We start from the raw sequence: 7991 nt of genomic DNA, 5'->3' as shown, positions 1-7991 counted from the left end.
AGATATAAAAAATTTCCTATTACATGTGAATAATGACAGTTTTGCTTACCTTTCTCCTTATACTATTTTTTTTTCTTATTGTTCTGAATTAGTTAGAATCCACCTGATATTTATTATTAAAGAATGGATGGTGAGTATCCTTGTCTTATTTCTGATTTCAAACATTTCACTCCTTACATCATTTCCTGAAGGTATTCAGAAGCTAGCATGTGTCCATTTAAGAATGATTCCTTCTATTTCTGGATCAACATTGGTTTTGTTTGTTTGTCTGTTTTCTTAACATATACAGCATTTTATTCAATAACAAGTAAAAATTATGGTCAAGCTGACATAAGGATAAATATATAGACCAATGGAATATAATTGAGAGTTGTTCAGAAATAGGCCTTCATATTTATGACCCATTTATTTATTTGTTTTCTTCTCAGCTGTGACTGTAGACAGGATCCAAAGAGTTTTATAATTTCTTTCTGGGTTTTATGGAGATTTACTTCACCATTGTCTTTTATCCTAATAAAGTACTGAATCAACTTTAAAAAGGTACAGGAAAGGGCAGTCTGAATCAACTTTTCATCATGAATATGGGTGAATTTTTACCAAAAATTTTTAATCTGTTGAGATAAGCATGTCATTTTATCTTTTAATTTCAGTGTGGTGGATTGCAAAAAGAGAATATATGTTAAAACATCCCTGCATCTTTGTTAAACAATACTAATTCAAAATATGTTATTTTTACATGCCGGTGGAATTAGTTTGATGATATTTTCTATAAGATACTTTGTATTTTTGTTTCAAACATAAGATTGGCATATAATTTCTCTGTCATCCTGAATTTGTGTGGAATTGGTATCAAGAATAAATGAGCTTTAGAAAATTAGCTGGGTAAGTACTGGTTTTCTATTGTTGGTATAACAGACAACCCAAAACATGACTTTTCCAAATTAATTTTTGTTTTTAAAATATGTGAGTCTTGATCAAACTTACTAAAGATTTTTCTATTTTATTAGTCTTTTCCAAGAAAAATTGACAGTATTTGTTCCCATTTCAGTAATTTCTAAACTTATGCTAAGTATTTTCTTCTTTTCTGAGAAAAAAATTGACAGTATTTGTTCCCACTTCAGCAATTTCTAAACTTACATTAATTATTTTTCTTCTTGGAGTTCTTTATTGAAATTCTTAAATTGCTTGTTTAATGTCCTAGTTTAAAGTAATTATTTGTTTCTAATAAAGCAATTGGGGTTATAAAATTTCTCTAAGTACTATTTTAGTTATATCTTTCAAGTGTGAAATGTAGAAACTTCATTATAATTCAGTAATAGTAGTTTACTTTTTATATTTTCCTCTTATTGAACCATTAGCTATTTAAAAGTGTGTTTTAAAAATTCTAAATGTTTGATATTTTAATAAATGTTTTCGTTATTGAGTTCAAATCTAATTACAATGTGATCAAACCTGCACTATGATACTGAATTTTAAAAATTTGTTTTACTCATATGGTTAGTATATTTTAAGTTTGGTAAAATGTTCTGTATAGCCTTGAAAAGAATGTGCAATGATTGTTAGATGATGCTATATATATATTCACAACAAATTTATGTATGTACATATAGACATACACACTAATTACAAACTTGATATATATCATAGTAACATGAATAATACAAATGCATATATTATATCAAATTAATGTTTATAACTTCTGGGTCTTAACAAAATAGTATGTCTTCTTAATGCATCAACTTTGATAGTTGATTTGCCAGTTTCTACTTGTAATTCTATCCTCTGTGTATGTGTGTTAATAGGCAAGACAAGTCTAAAATTATTATATCTAACCGATAAATTAAAGTTATTTATCATGATAATTTTATCTATTGAGCAATTTTATTACTAATAATGTTTTTTCGTCCAATGCTATTATATTTTGTCTTATTCTAACATAAATATCCCATCATTCATTCAGTCAGTATTTCGTGGTATATTCTCCTTTATTCTTCACTTTCAACCTTCATGTATGCTTATTTTAGTTATATTTCTTACAAACAACATATATCCGAATTTTATGAAATCTGAATATTTCCATTTTTTGACTGATGAATCTATTTTCTTTGTATATATTATAATTAAAGATACATATGGATTTATTTATATTTTCCTGTTTTGCTGTTTTTTGTCCTATTGTCTACATTGCCTGTTTCTCCTTATATTACTTTATGATTGATTTATTTTTATAATTCCGTTTCCCCCTTTTATATTTTGAAAGTTACATGCATTTTAGCCTCTTTTTAGATTTTTATTGCTGTCCAATATGTTGTCACTGTTTAACTTCCCAAATTAAATAATAACATTGTTGTTTCCTATTATCCCACAAGTTTACTGGTTTTATTTGTCCATTCTTACTTCTTGTATCTGAGACCTTCCTTCTAGAATTTTTCTTATTTCTGAAGTACATCCTTAAGTGTTTTCTGTAATAAGGTTTCTTGTTGGCAAACTATCCCTGATTTTGTTTTTATGGAAATTCTAACTTTTAATACTTACTTGCAGGAAGCCAGAAATCCTTAGTTTTCATAATAGGTATTAGTCTGTGATGTAAATAGCCTTGTCATTTCACCGTTTAGTCAAGTGCATTGAATGGTGCTTGAAGTGTCTGGGCATGATAGGGATGCTGAATGGCACTTGGAGCTTGTCCCAGTAGAAGAATCATAGAACAATTTTTCAGCTCTTGAACTAACTTGGATAATGGTTGAGGCTAAACCCCTCATTGTGGGACGCCAGGTAACCATTTGACTTTAACTGCCCATGATGAACTGGGTAATTTTGGATCCAGCAGCTCATAACTTCTGACACAATCAGGTTCACTGCATATCGATTTTAAGTGGTTGTTGACTTATACCAATGATGAACAATCTCTGAAGCAGGTTGCTCACAATCTTAGTGGGCTTACTCCTGCTGTATTGTCTCACCTTCATAAACCCACAACTTGAGCTTTGTAGAGAGTTTTCTAGCTGATTAGAGGAAAAAGTCAAACATGTTGCAAATGACTTTACAAAATATGGCTGCACCAACTGGAAGTGGACTACTGACATGAAGCCCACCTTGGCTTCATCCTGAAGGGCAACAGAGGAGGAAAACTTCCTTGGAAGCAGAATATCTTTTGTACTGGTAGCAGCTAGAGGACATTTCTTTTTTTTTTTGAGGTACTGGAACTGGAGATTGAACCAGGGACATTGCATGTGGGAAGCTGGTGCTCAACCACTGAACCACATTGGCTGCGCTGAGTTGGCTTCCCTGTCTGTTTGCTCATTGTTTGCTCATTGTTGGCTCATTTGTTTTTGTTCATTGTCTGCTCTTTTTTTTCTTGTTGTTTATTTTTTTCTTTAGGAGATACCAGGAACTGAACCCAGAACTTCCATATGGGAGGTAGGCACTCAACTGCTTGAGGCACATCTGCTCCCTAGAGCACTTTCTAATAGAGAGAAGTTTGTTCTTACTGCAATAAATATATATTTTGTGTATAGTATTGACTGCCTTGCTCATCATATTTCTAAAAGCAACATTTGTATTTTTATGAAATATCTTATTTACCACTATGCTATCCTATTATTGCTTCTGATCTAGAAACTCATATTCTTACAAAAGAAGTAAACAATAGGACCTATGTCCATGGGATTCATTGTCTTTATCATCTACTCGATCACTTAGAATCTAATCGACTTATGGACCAGTGGAAAGGAATACTGAAGACAGTTATAGCACCTTCTGCAAGGTACTCTTTGAGATATTTTGGAACTGCCCTTCAAGGACTAGTATATACTCCAAACCAGCAATTAATATATCATTCTATTTTCTTCTTTCCAAAAACCAGAACATGTGGGTCCAGAAAACTTGTAGGCATCAAAATGAGAGTGGTCCCTCTTACACCAAAGAACCTACTCACAAGGTTGATATCCCTGTGATAAATCCCTTTCTGTTCAAATGAGCTAGAGGGGATTCTGTTTTCTCTAAGTAGACCTGACAGATACAGGTGGTAATTTTTACCTATCCAAGGGAAACTCATTAAATCCTTTTGGAATCACTGTATGGATTCTATGAAACCTAAATAAAATAATATTTGCAAACTGCTTATAGTCATTGTGACTCACTGGTCAAATACTAAACTTTTATTAGTAGTACAAATTGGGACAGTAGACACATGAATCATCATGATCTTCTTGAGTCTTAATTTCCTTATTTTAACAAAGTTTTCATACAGAATTGGAAGAATGTCAATTTAAATCATTTTATGAAAAACAAGTTTGTGAATTTCTTCAGTGCAAGGACCATGACTTCCAGTTTTGAATATACTCAGCATCTAGCATGGCATCTGACACATTGTGCCAAGAAACTAAATTGTAAAGTTTATGTCCATTGTGCATGCTAATTATTCATATTAACAAATTCAGTGTTTAAAAATAGTTTAATAATATTAATTCATCTCTTTATAAGATTTTAGATCTAGAATAAATGCTTTCATTTATAGACAACAAAATGCCAACAGTTTTATTGAATTATAGCCATAATTAACTTAGTTGGAAATTAGATACTAGGACTTTGGGTCCAGGGCACTTAAAATTAATAAAGCTATGGCTGCACCTCTCATTCTGCATAAACAAATAAGTAGGGAGATACCAGGTTTAGAATGGCAAGGGAAACATTCAGAATGAGTGACAACTGAAGAAGTCATACGTGGAATGATTGAAATGTCAAATGGGATATTTGTAAAAGCATTTTCCATTTGGAATTTGATATAAAACTTATCTTCTTTCTCCCTGAAACTGACCCAAATTCTTTAGTAAAATCTACACTGCTCAATAATGATTTGGTTGTGGATTTAATTTCACAGGGTTGTAATGAAAAACCAACTCTTGATTCAAGGCTGGGAATAAACAGAGACTGTTTATAGAATACATACAAGTTACACATTCAAACTGTTGTTTATGACTGGTCTCCAGAAAATCTGCTTTAGCTCTTAAAACAGATTTCTAATAAATATAACAACTGGAAGAGTTTACATTTTATATTCATTGACTATGCAACAAACTTGAAGATATATATTTTATATTATGTATTTAAATATTTATTTAAGGTAATTTCAAATTTTCTCATCATTATTGGTATTAATTCATTCAGTCTGTTTTTGAACACTTTGAGATATATATATCTCATATAACCATACAATTTGCCCACTTAAAATGTACAATTCAATATTTTTTAGTATATACATAAGGTTGTACAAACATCATCACAATCTTAATTTAGAACATCTTTGTCCTTCATACAAGAAACTCTATATCCATTGAACTCAATTCTCATTGCCTCCCCCAACATCCCCAGCCCTAAGCAACAACTAATAGAATTTGTCTCTCTTGATTTGCATTGTTTGGACTTTGCAAAGAAATTGAATCATGCAATATGTGTTCAGTTGTTATTGGCTTCTTTCATTTAATATAATGCTTTCAAGTATTACCCAGTTATTGCGTATATCAGCACTTCATTTTTAATTGACAAATAATATTCCACTCTATGGAATACCATATTTTATTTATCTGTTCTGCATTTGATGACATTTGAGTAGTTTCAACTTTTTGGGTATTATGAATACTGCCATGAACATTCATGTACGAGTTTTTGTATGGTTATATATTTTTGTTTCTTGTAGCTGAGCGAGAGGGTTTCGTCCTCGCTCAGGCCCAAGAGTCAGGGGGGCTTGCTCCTGCCGAACCACCAGCGGGGGGTGCCCCAAGAGGGAGCACCGGTTCTCCAGGCATGGGGGACGCGCGGTTGGGGAAAAACCACGGAGACCGCTTGAGCACAAGAACAGGTCTGCTTTATTACGGAAGTACACTTAGCTATATAGGGTTGGGTAGAGGGAGGGGCGTGATGAAGGGAGGGTTGGCTAAGGGGCGGCTGTGGACAGGCTGAAGCTGATGGATAGACCTGAGGTAAGCAGTTACTGGGGAAGAGGGCAGATTGTAGGTTGGTAATATGGGCGGGACTGGCGGGAAGGGCAGCGGGGGCTGAAAGGGGAGGAGGGGTGAAGAAAGGCGGCAACAATTGCTCCTTTTGTTTTTAAAAGGAAATAGAGGCAACAAGTTTTGGTGCGCACTGTGGGTGTGAATAACTCTGTGTGCGCAGCAACAAAAGACAAGGATTATGAGGAGGAGGAGGAAAAGGAGGTTATAAGGACGGGTACTGGAATAGGACGAGGGGTGGGGGGAGACAACGAGGACCGGCTGGCCGTGAGCGGACGACATAGCATCTGGCCAGGACGCATGTGCCCGCCATTAGGGTCGGCGCACGCCGGCGCCTGGCGCGCGCCGAGCCTTGCCAGCGAAACGGGCTTGTGATGTCCCCGGACCCCCCGCCCGAGGGGGAGGAACAGTTGGGGAGAAGTGAGGGGAGGAAGACAAGAAGCTATAGGCGTGCGGTCTGGAGTAGGTGGTGCAGGCAGAAGGGGCGAGGTGGACGGCTGGGGGGGGACTCAGCGGTGACGAGGCGTTGGTAGTGGACTTGTACAAAGGAGCTGAACACTGTATTGGCTTGATCTTTGGCAAGGTGGACTATCCTTCTGATGGCCCAGGGGCCCACAGTGAGGGCTAAGAGGATAATGATAAGGGGGCCTAGGAATGGGAGCAGGTACGGGAGGAGAGAGATAGGTAATATCTTGATCGACCGCCTGCCGGAGGGCAAGGGCGGCGATCCCCGTGCCTGCTCCAGCGAGATCTAAAAGGGTGGCGACGGGAGGGGGCTGGGGTACAGAGTAGGGGGTAAGCGAGGCTTGGGGTTGTGGGAGCTGAGGGAGGCAGTGGCGAGGGGGGTGCCGGGCGAAGGAGCGGGCGAGGTGGAGCGGGGCAGAGAAGGGGGCTGTGCCTTTGGAGGATTGAAAATCTGATTTGGGCCCACTGGGGTGGAACGTGTGGGAATTGGCTCCTTTTTTATAGTGATAATGGTGCCGTAATCGTAGCCTACTGCATACAGGCGGGCTCCCCACATGCGGCCTCGTAACCAGAGGTCGGAGTTGGGGTCTTTGACTGTGAGTGTGATGGTGTTCCATCGAGTAGCATTACGCTGGAGAGTGAGGTATGGGTCTTTGTTAGGGGCGCTGGACCATCCGTGGGCGATGGTTTCACACCCCCAGGAAGGACAGTAATAGTGCGTTGGGTCATGGCATCCTCTGGCGGAGGATGGGCACATGTAGAAACCTGTGGCAGCGGGGTTGTGTCCCCCCCACTCATAAGACGGAAGGTTCGTGCGTCCAGTGAGGTTGGCGACATCAGTAGTGAAAGAGGGGGCGGAGGCAGTTACGTTCGAGGCGAGGAGCCTTTTTTGTTGCCAGAGGGAGAGGGTCCAATTGAAGGGCTGGTGACTCGGGTTGGCAGCGGCTGAGAGCGAGGGAAGCCAGGACGAAGAGAATGGCTGCGAGGCTGTGTAGAAGCATCATCTGACGGTGCGGCATCTTGATGATGGCTGGTGCTGGATCCTGGTGAACGGGGCGACCTCTGGGCTGTATCCACTGTCAATGTTATCTCTCACCGAAGGCATAGGGTGCTGATCGTTCGGTGGAACTAGTGGGTCAGTGGCAGGCCGGATGCAGCACCCAGGAATCCAGAGCGGCTGCGGCTCAGACTCTGGAAAGACACAAGCAAAGCCCCTCCCCTGTGCTAGGAGGGGAGCTGGATCTTGCCAACGATTTGTGGCAGGGTCTTTCCAATGGACAAGGGGAACTTGTGAGGGCTGCCACATGGGTCCCCAGTGCTTATGGGTGGGGCAGAGTCCATGGTCATCGAAGGTTAGGAGATTGTGATGAATGAGGCAGGCAGTCACAACGTCGGCTGGGGCCTTGTGGGGAGAAGAGGCCCTTTCTTTTTGAATAAGTAGCTTGAGCTGTTGGTGAGTGCGCGCGACGATTCCTTGCCCCTGTGGATTGTATGGAATGCCAAAATGATGCGTGATGT

At 38.9% G+C, this 7991-nt stretch overlaps 1 non-coding gene across 1 annotated transcript; it reads right to left on the bottom strand.

Moving 5' to 3' along the window:
* Positions 1-426: 426 nt before the first annotated feature.
* Positions 427-544, bottom strand: LOC111760320 (small nucleolar RNA SNORA26). Its single transcript, XR_002794050.1, has one exon. It is a non-coding gene; the product is annotated as a small nucleolar RNA SNORA26 (small nucleolar RNA).
* Between the last annotated feature and the right edge of the window lie 7447 nt (positions 545-7991).

This window comes from Dasypus novemcinctus, chromosome 2 (genome assembly GCF_030445035.2).
Source record: "Dasypus novemcinctus isolate mDasNov1 chromosome 2, mDasNov1.1.hap2, whole genome shotgun sequence".
In the NCBI taxonomy this organism is placed as follows: Eukaryota; Metazoa; Chordata; class Mammalia; order Cingulata; family Dasypodidae; genus Dasypus; species Dasypus novemcinctus.
Note: the sequence above shows the minus strand (reverse complement) of the source record. Positions and strands in the feature narration are given on the sequence as shown.